Here is a 17,464-nt window from a genome sequence, read left to right as displayed (position 1 = left end):
TTTTTTCTTCCCTGTGAGCCAGACAGCACCTCTAACAAGAGATGTTTCTGTATGCTACTAAGTGCTTTATGTAAATTGGCTTTTGCCGAAAATAACTGTCATATTGTTTTTACATTTAGAACCTTCGCCTAATGTTTAAAATAAATGTCTATTCAAGTGTGCGAGGCTCTAACTGACATTACACATTTTCAAGATTATGTGAATATTACTAAAAATCCAAAATCAAAATATGATTGGCTGGCCACCGATTCAGGCTGTCCCTGGCGCCCATAGTTGGCTGGAGCGTTTCCATGCAAATTATGATATGTAAATTCATGATTGACTTTTTGGGAAGTTGGCTGGTCCACTTTTTTAAGACATGCTGTGTCATCGGCAGTTTATTGGTTGACGCAGATAGGGCTTCCCTACAGCCCAGAGCACTTAAAATATGCAAAAGTTTATTCAACTACAGTAGTATACAGTTCAGATAACTTCATGTTTACGAATGGAATCCTAGAAGTGCTCTATAAGTACAACATTTCTTCTTCTTTACACAAATTCATTAGCAAATTTTTAACTGAGAGAAAAGAAAAGTGATTTCATCTCATCCATGCAGAAAATAAGCTCTTATGCGCCCCAAGGATGTGAACCTTATCATTACTGCAATACATTAATTTAAAATATATATTTAAAAATTATGCAGCTGGAATTTAATGTTCACATGCAATGATTTTATCTGGAGATAAGAGAAGTCCGGGAGGCCGATTCTAAATATATGAGACTGGGAATATTAAGTCTTTTACTGAGTCTCAAATATTGTGCAGGATGATGCAGGAGGACTCTTAAGGGAAAAGAAAAGAATCAAGACAAAAACTAAACAAGCCTACAGAGATTTAACTTTACAATTGAACAATGTCTGTGCAGAGGGTTGTTTAAAAATAGTGACAAGGAAAAAGTGGAAAGGTAAGCAAAAATAGAAAGCAGATTGTGAAAACAGCCCAATACGAATATACAATGCAGCCAAATATTGAGTGGCCTGAAAGATCATAACAATCACACAAACTATGAAAACCGATAAGTCCACGCAGTACATTGGTTGGTTAATTTCACACTAAGATCATACCATAATAATAACTTGAAAACTTAACAACACAAAACTTAATATGCCTCATGCTGGCCTATTAGAGCAGATTTAATTTAACCCCTGATGCCAAAAATCATTCATTTAAAGCTAATTATCCTGATGAGTGTCATGCTCATGGAGTTTTTTAAATGTACATATAAGAGTGAAATTCCTTGTATTTGTACATAAATGTACAATTACACAAATCTAATCACTTGTACGACCGCAGAGGGAGACTCCAACCTGAAATGGTCTCCCATAATATGAAGCTACTCATAGAGATGGTCAACTATTTGCATTCACATTACAGCTTCAATGAGTGGAAAGCCATCCCACATAGCCTCCCCCGAAGTTAAGTGAGTATATTACGACACCATCATTGAGTCCCCCAGAATAGACAGAGTTGTACGTTTTTGCTTGTTTTGGGATAGATTACACACATTTCACAACCTGACCCAGGTGATGTCTACGAACCAAAATGAGCCCATCACTATACACTGTTAAGTTTGCCTGGAACATAGCTTGCAAAGTGCAGACTATCTTTATCTCCTTCTCTCGAAAATGAAGCTACTCATCATTGCAGGCAATTTCAAATCTCAAATATCTATGAGTTACTGAAACCGGTGGCCACCCATTATTTCAAGACCAAAAATTGTCGTTCAAGATCAGGTGATATTTATCAGAGAATTGCTCCAGAATTTGGGAGTGAAAGACGAAGAATTGCCGTGCCTGTGGTTCATGCCAGGGTGACATATTCAACCATACTAACAGTCCCAACAAATGCTGGCTGATAAAAGTGGGTGTCAAGCTGTTAACATAATATACTGTGTTACTGATAAATATAACAAAGAGTGCCAAATAGGCCAACTAAAAGGCAAGCTGATAAGGAAGAATCCATTAGCAAGAAGCACAGCAAACATGTTGGGGTCCCCACATTCAGCAGCCGTGTTATTCTGAATGAATACTCTATTCAAAATTCTTGGAAATAAGTATTGGATATGTGAGAGTAAACTTTCATTCACAGTAGAATAAGGAGGAAGAGCAAGGGAATTCATTTCCATCTCTCTTATCTTTCATGAGTGAATGCAGTCAGTCAGTGTGACAGACCAATCATGTTTGACTTGATAGGTCCTCTTTAATCGCAATCTGCTATTTTCTGGTCTGTTTATTATTTTATAGAGATTTAAAAGTTTTCCTTGACTAAGTTCTTTCTTCCTATTGCATTTGACTCCACACTACTAGACCTTTAACATGGCAATTAAGAAAATGTGGGACAAAAAGTATTGATATAAAGTGATGATACTGTCGGAACCATTCATTCATTTTCTGAACCGCTTATTCACAAGGGTCGTAGATGGTGCTGGAACCTATTCCATCAAACTACGGGCACCAGGCGGGGGACACCGTGAATCGGAGGCCAATTGCAGGGCACGAGGAGACGGACAATCATTTATGCTCCAATTCATACCTTGGGGCAATTTAGAGCAGAGGTGCCCAACTCCGGTCCTCAGGGGTCCCTATCCAGTCTGTTTTCCGCGTAACCCTCCACCAAAACATCTGAATCAATCATCAGCTCACTGGTGCGGTGATCATTTGTTTCAAATGTGGTAGAGCAGGAAGATATGGGAAACAGACTGCTTAGGGGCCCTCTAGGACCAGAGTTGGGCATCGCTGAGTTACAGTGTTCAGCCAGCCTACTCTCCATGTTTTTTAGATGTGGGAGGAACCCGGAGTACCTGGAGTAAACCCCACACAAGCTAATTTAGAGAGAACATGCAAACTCCAAACTATGAGGGCCGACCTAGGATTAAACCCTCGACCCCTGAACTGTGAGGCCAACGCGGTCACCACTCACCCGCCAAGCAGCTTCTGTCTGAAACATTGGAAACTATTTATGTGTACTATTGGTCATAATTATGAATGAGAGAGTAGGAGAGGTGTTTTAGTCAGGAGATACAAGGGCAACTCACATAGGCTAGTGCTTTAATTTCGAGAGTCTCCAAGTTTACTGTATTAGATGATGATTAGAAGCTTAGATGATATGGAAACACTGTTTTTAATGAACAACAATGGAACCCACATTACTGACCAACTTTTATTACATAAAATGTGGGCTCATTCGCACCTAATTGACCCCGAAGTCAATTACTGTATCCCGCAGTGTAGCCTTTATTTGCAAAACTTCATTTTTAATCTATGTGTACAATTATTCATTTAAGTCACTGACATTGATTTAAAGGTGAAATAAAGTGTTAACCATTTGCATATTGGCATGCCACATCTCATCAAAGTACCTCAAACGTCTACTGGCAACACCAAAGGAACTAGACGCTCTCAAACTTTGCCTAAACATGGCACCCCCACAAGCAAGATTTGAGAATGCATTTTAAATAAATTTTCAGACAAGTTAGACACCCCCCATAAAATAAAAACCTAGTTGATGGTGCTTGAGAGAGACAAAAATGAACACGCAAGCGGAAGGATATATATATAGAGCACCCACACTTTCTGCCTACTGCTGTTCTTAAGCCAATGTTGCGGTAATTACATGCCTTTGTTCGTCACAAATCACATTTTTCGTAAAATCTCTACGATAAAGTATGGCTGTATGCCATTTCTCTAATAATAGAGGCAAACTATTAACTCAAATACTTTCTTGCTTTGAGGTAAGTTTGAATCCAGCACATCTTTGACCTACAGCTTTGGATCATTAAGTCTGTAGCAAGACAGCTATATAAATCATGCAATGAAGACCACGTGAGGCTTTAGGGGGCACTATCAAAGAGAGGGGGAATGTGAAAGGTGACATGTGACAACAAAGAGGAAGAGCAGACCGGGAGACAATACCTGCTCTGAAAAGTGAGAAATTGAGAGAAAATGCTTGCAAAGTGAGATGTGCAGAAAAAAATGAAACATTTCACCCATCATTACTGAAGTTGTTCAAGTTTCTGGAGCTCCCCTGAGGCCTTTCTGTGGAGGTTTCTGTCGGGTGGGGTCTTTCAACTCCACCTGGCTGCTATTCCCATCAGTCAAATACATGTTCTCTAGCGTTGTTTTGTTTGAGTGAAAGGTTGACGTTTGCCTCCAGCTGAATCCCTTTCTCGGTTTTTTATTTAATAGTTTTCAAAAGTTCACTTAGGTCTTAACCTTGCTTCTGTGAAGCGTCTCAAAAGTGAGCAGCTCCAATTTTGTAGCTCCTGGTTCCAGGTGTGTTTATCTATTGGATGTAGTCTGAATGGAGTCCTCAAACACACACTCACATAGCAAAACAAGATTTCTCATTTGCAGTGTCTTAAGATAACTCATTCTCTTTCAAATATAGCTCCAATATGTTCACCAAAATTGACGAATGAGACATCACAGTCAACGCACACATGAATTATAACTTATATGACTGTACCACTACTTCATTATCATTATCCATCTATTGTAGAGGAATCTCGTGATTCATATTCAAGTGGTCATACCTTTTTTTTATTCATTTAACTGTCTAAGGGAGAAAGGTCATGCAGGAATGCCATGTCTTGAGAGCCACTTAAAATTTGGCAATGTGTTCTGGCTAATCTTGAATCAGGCATCTTTTACTTTTGGTACGGTTGAGCTACTGTCAAATATCTTTTCGTTGTTTTGTCTTTAATACTTGCCTGCGATTATTGTCATTCATTGCAATCCTTTCATTTTCAGGGCACGGATTCATCACATGATCAGATCTTATCAATGATTCCAAAAACACATTATTGGTGATGCTGCTAATGCCAAGGTCATTGGATCAACCATAGTATACAGTAACTCTAGTAGTGCTGCAGCATGTACGCTGATAATTATCAGAATAAAAGTACAATTGGATCTCGAGATCCTAGGATCTTTGGACTCTGGTAGTTAATTAATGAGCTAGAGCTGTCACTTTAAGTTTCATCCTCAATTATGTGCAGGGCAATCATTAAATAAATTAATTTCAGAACTAATTAAATATTATTCCATGATTATGGCATCTCTTGCACCCAAAGAGCCAGCATTTGCTGCTAATCATGCCCAGGATGCAGGTTAAAACCCTCTCTTGTCATTGCGCTTGTACAGTGAATATTAACAAAACAAATGCAAATTTAGAACTGTGGCCTCTTCAGAATGTGGCAGTTGAATTGTGAGGTTGAGTGAAGTGTTTTAGAGTGAGTGAAATGCAATTTGTGGCATAGGTTGTGAGTATGACCTGGCATATGTTAGAAACATGTTCAATGCATGAGAATTGAGAAAGTTCAGCATGATGCTTTGAAAAAAACTTGTTTCAAATAAAGTAAATTGCAATGGTCAATCTTACCAGAAAGGTCATCAATTTCAGGGTGAATTCTTTCTTCATGCTGGTAATACTGGGTATTAACAGATCTAGATGTTGACAACCAACTTCTTTTTTTCTGTAAATATATAAAATTGGTAATTTTCATTTTGTGTAAACATGAGATGTTCGGTCAGGTTTCCCTATTTCAAATGACTTCTTTAGCACAATATATTCAGTAGATTATACTGTAATTTTTAAAAACGCACGGTATCAAGTATGCCCACATTAACATAGGGAGCCTCTCATTGAATCATACACATCACACGCATTGCTTATGCCATGAATAAATCAACATGACAATATCATTGCAGCCTAAATGATTTGCTGAAAGAGAAGTGAAAAAGGCAGAAGCTTATCAACTGATTTGCTTGATTAGCTTGACAAATTTAAAATACAGCATGAAGTCTCAATCATGGCAGCAGGAATAACTGTCTCCTTTTTCTGACAAATGATGAGTATTACCATGAAAAATTTCAGGACTTATTTCATAGAGATGTAAAGATAGAGGACAATTTATAAACACTATCATACCTGTCAACCTCTGCCGATAACTGCCCTTATAAATGATTATGATTCCCCTTACAAACCCACCAAAAACCTTACAAACACCGTACGAGTCGTACATAATGTAAAAAAAAAAACAGATGTGGTAGCAGTCTGAATGTCTAAGCAACTACAGGGGCTGGCCTGTACAGGGGTCGAACCTGGGACCTTGGCGTTATTAGCACCATGCTCTGACCAACTGATCTAACAGGCCACTTCTGACTTACATTAATCCAGCAAATAGACAGATATGAAACTTGAAAATCTCAACAAGAAAAGCCATCGTCATCAAACATTGTTGAATTTTGCAATTGGACAACATGAAAATTAACATGAGGAATCTTCCCCTTGAAATTGAATCAGAAATGCATTTGGATGAAGATCTGAGATTAGAAACTCTGAGACCCACAAGGACATTCTGTAGAACCTCAGATGTGCTTTGCAGTCTGAACTTACACTCTGAAAGTCTATGAACATATATGAAGTGGTCTGTACAGGGGTTGAACCTGTGACCTTGGCATTATTAGCACCACACTCTGACCAACTGAGCTAACAGGCCTTTAATGCTTTACATTAATATAGCAAATAGACTAATATTATGCCTGAAAATCTCAACAAGAAATGCCATCATCATGCAACAATAGGTGTTGGGTTCTTGGTTGGTTTCACATTTGGACAGCACAAAAGTCCACATAAGAGATCTTCCTCATGAAATTGAATGAAGAACTCAGTCAAGAAACTCTAAGACTCACTAGCACATTATGGAGCACCTCACATGTGCTTGGCAGTCTGCAATTATACTCTGATTGTCTAAGAACCTACAGGAAGTAGCCTGTACAGGGGTTGAACCTGTGCCCTTGGCATTATTAGCACCATGCTCTGACCAACTGAGCTAACCGACCTTTTTGTGTTTGTATTGTTACAGCAAATAGATGAATATGATGCCTGAAAATCTCAACGAGCATTGCTGTCAGTATAGGTGGGTGTTGAGTTCCGCAACTGGACAGCACAGAAATCAACATGAAAAATCTTCCTCCCATTAAAATTTAATCAGAAAAACTGAGATTAGAATCTCTCAATGTTGCTGTACATTCTTTAAAACCTCAGATGTCCTTCACAGTCTGAATGTCTAAGCAACTAATAGAGCTGACCTGTACAGGGTTTGATCCTGTGACCTTGGCATTATTAGCACCTTGCTCTGACCACCTGAACGAATAGGCCTCCTCTTAAACTTCTATTTACACAGCATGCCTGAAAACCTCAACAAGACATGCAATCATCATGGAACAATAGGTGTTGAGTTCTTTGTTGAGTTTCACAATTGGACAGCACGAAAATCAACATGAGAAATGTTCCTCTTGGAATTGAAATTTAATCAGAAATGCATTTAAATGAAAAACTGAGATTAGAAGCTCTTAGAGTAGTTCAGACATTCTGGAGAAACTCAGATGTACTTTGGCAGTCTTAATGTCTAAACAACTAGAGGATCTTGTTTCACTGAAATCTCTCCCAGCTGACTTCGGGCAAAAGGCAGACTACACTCGACTGGTCGCCAGTCGGATAAATGACCATTCGCACTCACAATCATACCGCACCAGTGGGACCGAAGTCAGGCAAGTGAATCACTACACCACCATGTGGCAATCATATTTTAGTTAGTTCCATTTTTAAAATGAAAGAATTTCATGCACATGTAATTAAAAAAAAGATCCCACATGGTTACAATACACAAAATGTTTTTATAATATAGTCAACGACCATCATATATAAATATACTGTATTTTTACATTAGGAAGTTTTTATTTTTTTGTGTATTGTCAAGTTCTTGTGTATGCAGGTGACGGCTCATGAAACGCTCTATGACCACTTCTCCCAAACCTGCTAAATTGAGTAGACACCACTATAGTAATCTTGCTGGCAGTGTCACACAATCCATGCAAAAAAAAAATCCAAATGCCCACATGTGCAGTTACAACTTGCATTTATACACTAAAAAGTACACACTTCTTTATTCACTCTTTTTTGTCCCTCCCCAAAGACATGTTCACACAAACAAACACTCATATTGCCATTTGGGAAAATAAAGAGAGGCTCTGATATGGATGGTTGCACAAGGTCAAACACTAGTTGTGAGTATTCAAACAGCACACTTGCATTTTCAAGTATACAGATGCATGAAAAATTGGGTCATACAAATGAACACTCACACTTAGATTATGCTACAGGCCCCAAAATAGAAAGCAGAAGTGGACAATAATGAGATAAAAGAGGGAGATAAAGGATCAAAAGACTGAAAGATAGAAAAGATTGAGATAATTGGATGAGAAAAAACAACAGCAACAAAGGATTAATAGAGGAAATGATATACTACATGACGGAGACTAGAATATTTCAGAGAAGCTTGAAATTTTTGCTTATTTGCAGATTAGATGAATAGATGAACGTTATGCCATGTCAATTTTTCATCAGGTAAAAAAAAAAAGTGCGCAAAATTAATACCAACTAAGAGTTAATTTTAAATAGAATGATGAGGTATTTTGTTAGCATCTACTTTCATGTCAAAAATGTGTATATATATACATGTTATATATATATATATATATAATGAATGACGTTAATTAATTGAGGTCATACTTTATGCAGTAGGTTGCATACCCATATTTGATAGCCCGTTTTTTGCATACGCAGCCTTGATAAATTGATTGAATGACAGAACTCTTCAACATTAGCACAATTCTAATTTTTAATTTGGTTACCAGATCATTTAGATTTTTACTTGTTTTGATGAGTGCACTGGGTGGTGCTCTTTTCACCAGAGGCCAAGATCAGATAAACATCGTACATTTACTGAAATTCTGATTGCCCCCAAAGCCACGTAAGTTGATCTTCACTTTATCTCTCACGGAACAAGTCACAGCGTGACTAACTTTTTAGCGTCTGCAATCAAGACAGATGTGTGGCAAGCAGTCCCGTCACTGAAACAGTACTGTACATGTTGCTGAAATCTTGTTTGAAAGTCTGACAGAAACCATGCTGACAGGAAAGAAAATAAATTGGAAACCCTGCCGTTAAAGGGAAAAATAAATGTAAAAACAAACACATGAAAAAGAGATGTGGGTTTTTCTGTTTAGCCAATCTTTATGTTGCCACTACTCTGACAGCATATGAAAGTGGTTGACTTTATTTTGCTCTTTCCTAAATTACTATTTTACTCTACATCTGATCAAATGTTCTATTGAAATCATTTTTCACAAACTTACTTATGATAAACTATCTGTCAAATTTTAGTACAGCTTTCCCTCTTCAATGTCACTGATGATATGGAGCCTATTCAAAGATAATTATCAGTGCAAACAGTTTGAATGACAGGAGAAATGTGAGGTTTTCTTTCAAATTATATGGGGTTTTTTGTTTAAAAAAATAGAAAGATTTATGGTGGTTGAATTAGACTGGGGATCCAATGACTGAGAGAAAGACAAGAGCACAAGGGACACTGGGGGTGGATGTGGAGAATTGATCGCAAACAGCCTGAAGAGGGAGAAAACAGTTGGCAACACTTGAAGACAACAAAGGCCAAAAACACGCTCCTTCTGAAAGAAAGAAGCCAGAAGGAAAAACAGAAGACAAAATGGAAGGATGAGTGCAAGAGTGACATATTGATGTGTGCTAACACGATGGCAAGGGGGGTGTATTTTCCAGAGGACAACAAGCAAAACCCAGGTCCGCTGCGTTCAACAGGAGACCAGAGAAAGAAAATCAGTGTAGGTGGACTGTGCTGTGCCAGGCACACTGAGAATTACCTTCAAAATAGTCAGACCAAGAGTAGTTTTGTGTTACATAAACACACTTTTTGAAGAAAGCGTAACATCATAGTGAGTGTTGGTCAAAGTGAGTGCACTACAGTGGAAACTAAAGATCTCTGTAAATGCAAACATTTACCTGAATAATAACATATATTAACTATTAACAACTATAAACTTCATTTGAATTTGATCATAAAACCGACAGTCAGCACTCATGATTTACTTTCTCGGGCCGCACAAAATTATGTGGCAGGCCAAATTTGGCCCCCGGGCCACCATTTTGACACCAGTGGAATAGGGAGTGGGGTATCTGAAATGTCATGAATCCACTAACTAATTGATAAACATTTGTATTGTCTGAATGAAATTGTTCTGACTGTGTTCCTAAAGTGGAAAAATGGCAAAAGGCATCTCAGGAATTTCTTCCAGGCACACCAATTACACTGCCAGTTGCCATCATAAATTATCTAACCACTCTACTATTTATCACATTTAGGATTTTTCCACATATGCAAAAATGGCAATATACATAGTGTGTACACAGAAAGATGTCTGAATGGGTTCAGTATTTTTGTAAATAAATATACCCATCTAACAAATGTATGACTCCATGTGGTGCAGCATAACACAAACCCAGATGTCTTCTAGACATAGAGGTCTAGGCTTTCTTCTTTTGTCTGTTTGTGTGCCTTGTCGTTGAGGGAATGAGCTTAAATATTAATGCATCAGGAGATGGGAAATGTAATGTGGTGCCAGAACCACTTTTAATAGAGCAACACCAGTGAAAAACTCCCTCAATCAGCAAATGCTCCCGATTGAAAGCTTCCTCTGCCTTCTAAGGCATATTTGGCCTTGGCAATAATAAAATCTTTAATTAAAGTGCTGACTTGTAACCCCTATATTTTATGCATGATGGTGTGCTACAAAAACATCCCACTTTGACATTTCACCATCTACAATACTAGCTTTTTTTTAACTAAAAAAGCCACTGTCTTTGTATGAACAAGCATTCAACATTTCTCTCACAACAAAGGCAAGTTCTACATCCAAATCCTTGTCCGAGAGGTATGAGTGAACCAAATATTTGAATTATCTTGTGACTCAAATAACTAATATGAAATCCACTTTCTGCACAGTGTAGTGCAGTCTACTTATTATTCTTGTTTAATTCTATTAAAATACATTCAAAGTACTACATGGACAGAATAAGGGAACGATACACAGTGTATAATATAAATTATGATTTGGTATTGTAGGACATCTGGGAGTCTGAAAAGATAAAGCCATGATTGTATTTTTCAAAGCAATATACTATGAGATAAGTTACGGGTTTTAACAGTTCTAAATTTCTATTATTGATGTGGTATGGCTTTGCAGCATAATCTACAGCTATGATACCATTAATTGACCAATGTTATTAGTGAGAGACATATTTTTCTAGACAAACAAACCGAGCGTTCTGTTTAATTAATATTTTTCCTAATTTTATATTCAGCAGATGGGACAAAGCAGAGGAATATATTCTTATTAGAAGAAAGTGCCCCACTTGCTTGTTTACTCAGGGAAGTGAAAAATTAATGTAAAGCCAGTATGACATTCAATTGTCTGCAGCCACAGATTGGTAAACAACACACTGAAAACAAACACACCAAATGAAAAAAAGGTAGGAAAAGAAAACATCAAGCACTTGTTTAGAGTAATTTGGAATTAAAGAAGCACTATTTATTTTGTGAAATATTTCCATTTGTCTTGAATTTATTCATCTTCCGACCAGCTTATCCTAATGAGGTTCTTGGGGTGCTGGAGCCTATCCTGGCTAACCGAGGGCAGTAGGCAGGGTGCACCTTGAATTGATTTCCAGCTAGTTGCAAGGCACAGGGAGACAAACAACCATTCATACACACGCGCACACACACTCACACGAAATTTTGGTGTTTCAGCCAATCTTGCATGTTTTTGGGATGTGAGAGGAGACCAGAATATCCGCAGAAAACCCATGCATGAACTGTGCAGCAGACATGCTAATCACTTCTCCATCATGCTCCGTTTGTTTATTTCAAATACACAAACTTTTCTTTTGTCCCACCAAACAGAAGCACATTGGCATAATGTAATTAATTGTTTGGGCCATCTTGTTTAATTTTTATTTTTTAAGGCCGATCTTAGATCAACGGTTGAATCCCAGTTTCAGATCTTCCTGTGCGGAGTTTACATGTTTTCTTGAGTGGGTTGTATCCAGGTACTCTGGTTTCCTCCCACATTCTAAAAACATATTTGGAAGGCTCGTTGAACACTCTGAACTGCTCCTAGTTATGAGAATGAGCCGTTGTCCGTCTTAGCTGGCCACCAATTCAGGGCTCCAGGCTCCAGCACCCACAGAATGAATTACTACATAATTAATTTCAAGCAAAAGGTATAATCTTTTCTCATTCAATTCAAGACACATTGTTCTGCTCAAGTATAAGGATAAGTTATAATTACTCCACACTTCTCCGTTTATTGCGAGACTGCATTTGAGAAAAATACTTTTGACCCAAAATAACATACCTATGCACAAATCCAGTTGAAACCTAATGAAAAGGTAAATAACCTCAAGGACAAAATCCTAAATAGCAAAGACAGCAATGTTCTTTGTGTAGTACTCACTGACTGCTTTCACTTCAACAAAACTCTCTTTAGTAGTTGGTGGTAAATTATTCTAAAAGCTCCATCATGCACCAGAGTTATTGAAGTGCCAGAATCCCTTCTTTTCATTTATTTTTTATCTATTGTTGCCTTTCAATCTTATATCAGTGAACCCAAAAAATATTTCTATCTTACTATTATTCATCAATCAACATCAGCTATTGTGCACTGAAAAAGCAGATGACCTCTACAAGACTTTTATTTTTTTTTAAATTTCTGAGTGAATTGCTTTCAAGGACAGATAAAATGTATTTGAGTTTTTTGCCTGAAGGAGAAATAAACCTCTAGACCTGTGAAGCCAGAATATTAGTACAGCGTTACCTCTACTTACGAACGTCAACACACAAAATATTCAAGTTATGAGACACTTCAATGGGAAATTTTTGTCTGTGGAGCCAAAAGAAATTGTAGTTACAAAATGGAAAGTTTCATAAATTCGAACATCCCAGAAACATAAATATACTTGTGGCATCCAGTATTTTATTTTTGAATTTGCAAGCCTCCCATTGGCTAGGAGGGAGCTGCATCTCCATGATAATCCATCAACCTACATTACTCAGTTCTGATACATGGTGTTGAGTTTTTCAAATTTAGTTTGCTGCAACTGTATTCTTAGTTTTTCATCATGGGTATCAAGAAAGATATTCCAGGTGCGATTAAAGAGAAAAATGGGCTTTGTTATCAAAGTGATCACGAGTTGTGCTTTCACCCAGTTTGACGACTATGCCTTGCGTATTTTGGGAAAATTATGTAATTGTACAAGTAATCACAGGCAATCGGCTTAACCACAATGGTACTGATACGGAGGCCGCATCACTGCAGGCACCGCACAAAAAAACCCAAATTCTGTAAAAATCAGCCCTTGATTATCCCTCTTCTTTTTAACCTCGTGTGTCTGACAGTTGCGTTGCGACTTCAAAGCACTTTGGCAGTCCTCTTTCCAGCTTTAACACCCATGGTCTTGATTATTCTTGTGTGTGATCCTGTTTTTTTTCTGACCAAGTTTTTTTGGGATGCTTGAATACCTCCCACTATTTCCACCCATTGTTAGGTTTACATAAATGTAGGTGAAATTGATTTCTAATCAATGTTGCTTCCTAGCTGAACAGACTGGAATTGGTGTTATTATGACCTTTTCTAAAAAGGTAAAAATTATTTTATTCCTTTATTATTACAGTTTTAATGGGGTATTTTTTATTATTATTTAGCTTTATTTTTCATTTATCAGACTTATTCATTTTTTATATTGTTAATTAGTTTTCAACATAAACAAAGAAAAATTAAAGGGATGAAACACAGAGCTGTGCAACTGGCATACAGATTAGCCAACATTTCAAAAGGGCAGACAGAAAGGTTGAACACAAACAAATTATTAATCAATTTTGACATCTATGCACGAAAACAAAACAAAAAAGGTTGGATGAATTAGAGTAAGGTCCATAGTTCATAGACTGTGTTATGCCTACCACAGACAACACATTTTTGTGAGTGCGAGTCTTCCCTGACGAGTGCATTGTCATATTTTAGCAAATTGTATCATGATGTCGGAGTGTCTCTGGGAATGGATGAGTTGTCACATTACTAGACCAGAGCCTGACTGATCATTACGTACTGCTACGAAGAGCATAGCATGACATCTGACCATAATGAGTTAGGCTGAAATTGTGTAGTCCAAGTCAGGCATTCAGAACTAGATAATGAACTGCAAAAAAAATGTGATTCTGATTCACCTGCACAATGTGGTTGTTGTCATCATTGAGTTGCATACAAGTTTCCTTTGCATTTTGATTGCAAAGTGAGTGGGTAACATTTATTTTAATAAAATTATTACAGAATGAGTCATAGTAATATTAATAGTTTTATTTAACATTAGAAATTTTTAGAGTAGGATCCAAGACTTTTACAGTAGTTGCTCTAATATTATACATATTCAAGCAGCTATGTAGCATTCCTGCTGGACAGAAAATTCTACACCACTGTATAATAATACCCATGTAAAATTCTGAAAAACTAAAATATGGTTTTTTTTCTATTACCTAACAAAGTGAATAAAGAAAGACTTGACTAAAGTTTTCTTTGCAGCAGCAGCAGATGAGGCAGGGAAGTAAAACATTATCAATATTTGAAAGGCACGTGCTGTACACTGAACAATCACATGGAAATGCTAGGGCTTTACTTTGCAGTATTAACACAGAAAAGACTGGAACAAAACAAAAATGCACTGTTATTTTTGGCTTAGAGCAGCCTATCACAATTTGCAGGGCATAAATGAGCAAGTAATTACCCTTACACAGTAGGTTTCACCTCCTGGAATGCATAGGATATATAATACAGTAGTTTTTTTTCCTCTGTCCACTTGTCTGTAGTTTTGTATTCAATATACCTTGCAAGCATATAAAGGAGCTGTTTGTTCAAAAAGGATGTGTGTAATATGAAATGTAAGAGGTGAGTAAATATTGGGGTAATGAGGTCAAAGATTAAAGAGGTCAAAAACAGAATTTTACCTTGACTTGATAACAGATTAGGAGTCTCCAAACCGCTCTTTCAATGGCCACTGCAAGTCCTGGTTTTGTTTGAACCAATTCAGTAAAGACACTTTAACAAACAAAGTTTCTGTTAAAATAAGCAGCACCTGACTGCAATCAAATGATTGCACTTGTAAGACACCGGATTGGTGAAAGGATCTCATCTTGTTGGGCGGATCCAGGAAGTCCTGCACCCAACTGAGGGCATGTGTGACCCTATTTAAAGAAGATCTCAAGTCATTTCATGTTATTTTGAACTCTTTTATGGATAAGAGTGAAATTGAAGTGTGCTCAGAGAAATGTTTGTCATCTGTTTAATTTGTGTTCGATTGCAAACACATGTGCAAATAAGACATTATGCAATTACTCTACATTCTATTCAAGGGCTTGTCAGTCTACCTGAAGTATAATGAATATTTATAACTGAAAAAATGGTCTTGAAGCTTGAGAATGACTAATGCATCCCAACAAACACGGTTTAGGATTCCAGTCCTCTTCAAAGTAGAGAGTAAACTTCAAGAACGTGAATGTATTGTGTTTCTGAAGTTCAAATACTTTCAGAAAAAAATAAATGCTATGAAAAGAATACCATTTTTGAATCATGTATGAGTTTTCAAAGCCTTTGAATTATTCTTTTGAATTTACTTCTAAAAGCAAGAATTACAATCACTGAGGTGATACACTTCAGCCATGCAACATATCCATCTTCACTAAGTTTATAATGAATCTCTGTGTGTATATAAATATATATATATATATATACATATACATATACACACACATATATATATATATATATATATATATATATATATATATATATATATATATAAACCATAATGAATTCATATATTTTTCATTCTCACTAGTTTCAGCATATGATTTGACCCCATTGGTATTTAATTCTAAGATCAAGAACAATCACTTAAGTGGCCACTTTGCCTATTTCTATACATAGATTCAAAAAGGCCGTATGTGGAAAGTAGAGTGGGAAAAATATCCGATTTTTAGCTGAAAAAATCTGAAATTATTTTTTTCTAGGCAATATCGTCTTCTAGACCTAACTCTTTTCTTATAATATTATTGCCGAATTAATATTTAATTGTTTAATCTATTTTGCATTCATTTAAAATTACCAAAAGTCATCTCACTGTGGTACTTGTGTATGGATTGTCCTCATTGTTTCTCTACCTTCGATTAGTAACTTCGTGCAATCAGCAGGTAGTATTCCGGTAGCCCAATAGCTGGCTATGCACACTGCAGGAGATTTTTTTTCTTCTGTTTAGTGTATTTTTCTTTTTCCTTTCACATACCAGTTTTATATGTGCTGCCGTTTACTCTACCAAAACATGATGACAGGTGAAACCCTTTCAACAATGACTCATAAATTATGGAATGCAGGCAGCTTAATTGTGTCTACGGATTTATTGATGCGCACATGCATAATTGAGTAGCAAGCATGTGGACAAGAGGAGTGATGTGGATTTGTTGAGTGATATGAAAATTTAGTCCATGATAAAGTGAACACAAGTTTGGTTTGATTATTCAAACATTCATTTTCTGTAGTGGTTATCCTCACAACGGGGGCGCTGGAGCTTTTTAATAAGTTAAAAAAAAATATTTTGGAAACCACAAATTTAAAATTGTAATTGTATAATTTTAAAGTGACTGGGGGTTTCAATGAAAGTCAATTTAATCAACAGAGGTAAATGAGAAGGTCAAGAAAGAAAGTACGGTGTGAGAAACACATCCAAGGTCATTGGGAGAATGGCATACACAATAGAAACATGCAGTGGGAGGAAGCAACAGTAAAAGATGGAAAGTAGTACAAAATAAAAACTGAAGAGTGACAGATAGAACTAAAAACCCTAAGAGGGTACCATAAAATATGCTATTATTTTAATTGACAAAGGGTGGGGGGTTGAGATCACTAGATTACAAAAGGGCTAATAACTACCTAAAAATGGTAAATGGATTGGAGCGGTAAAAAAGGGTAAAAAGTTGGATTTTAATTGCATTAAAGACGTGATTAGCAACCATTCACCTCCGCATTCACACCCCAATGGCGCTGCTGCTGTTGTTGTTGTTGTTGTTGTTGTTGTTAGGTCACCCAGGCGCCTGGCTGCTGCCATATCACTGATTAAATTATAAACTTTGGAGCTAAAAAAAAGAGCAATTGGCTACAATTGGCTACTGAACACAGCTAGAATTTGATCAACCCTCGTTGTAAAAGCCAAAACACCCAATGTACTCGTTAACTACTGAGGTCGTGACATGAAATCCTACTAATATGATAATAAATTTGTAAAAGCACATAAAAGCAATAATACAATGCTGTTAATAAAAAAAATATAGGATGGAGATATGGTATTTCCACAAACTTAATTATGTCTCATTCATTTTTATTACGGTTTTATGTGGTGTAATAGTGGAATCGATTGGCTGTGATGATGTGAATGTTACGGGTGGTCAG

General features: G+C 36.8%; 1 long non-coding RNA gene and 3 other non-coding genes across 4 annotated transcripts; all 4 read right to left on the bottom strand.

Annotated features, from left to right (window-relative positions):
* Positions 1–3,850: 3,850 nt before the first annotated feature.
* LOC144083603 (uncharacterized) lies at positions 3,851–15,178 on the bottom strand. The gene is made up of 4 exons (XR_013303585.1): positions 15,099–15,178; positions 14,971–15,029; positions 5,418–5,511; positions 3,851–4,357 (listed from the first exon to the last, which is right to left on the bottom strand). It is a non-coding gene; the product is annotated as an uncharacterized LOC144083603 (long non-coding RNA).
* Positions 6,119–6,192, bottom strand: trnai-aau (transfer RNA isoleucine (anticodon AAU)). Its single transcript has one exon. It is a non-coding gene; the product is annotated as a tRNA-Ile (tRNA).
* On the bottom strand, positions 6,464–6,537 carry trnai-aau (transfer RNA isoleucine (anticodon AAU)). Its single transcript has one exon. It is a non-coding gene; the product is annotated as a tRNA-Ile (tRNA).
* On the bottom strand, positions 6,807–6,880 carry trnai-aau (transfer RNA isoleucine (anticodon AAU)). Its single transcript has one exon. It is a non-coding gene; the product is annotated as a tRNA-Ile (tRNA).
* Positions 15,179–17,464: the final 2,286 nt, after the last annotated feature.

This window comes from Stigmatopora argus, chromosome 10 (assembly GCF_051989625.1).
Source record: "Stigmatopora argus isolate UIUO_Sarg chromosome 10, RoL_Sarg_1.0, whole genome shotgun sequence".
Classification (NCBI taxonomy): Eukaryota; Metazoa; Chordata; class Actinopteri; order Syngnathiformes; family Syngnathidae; genus Stigmatopora; species Stigmatopora argus.
The sequence above is the reverse complement of the archived record's forward strand: the minus strand, read 5'-3'. Positions and strand labels throughout refer to the sequence as shown.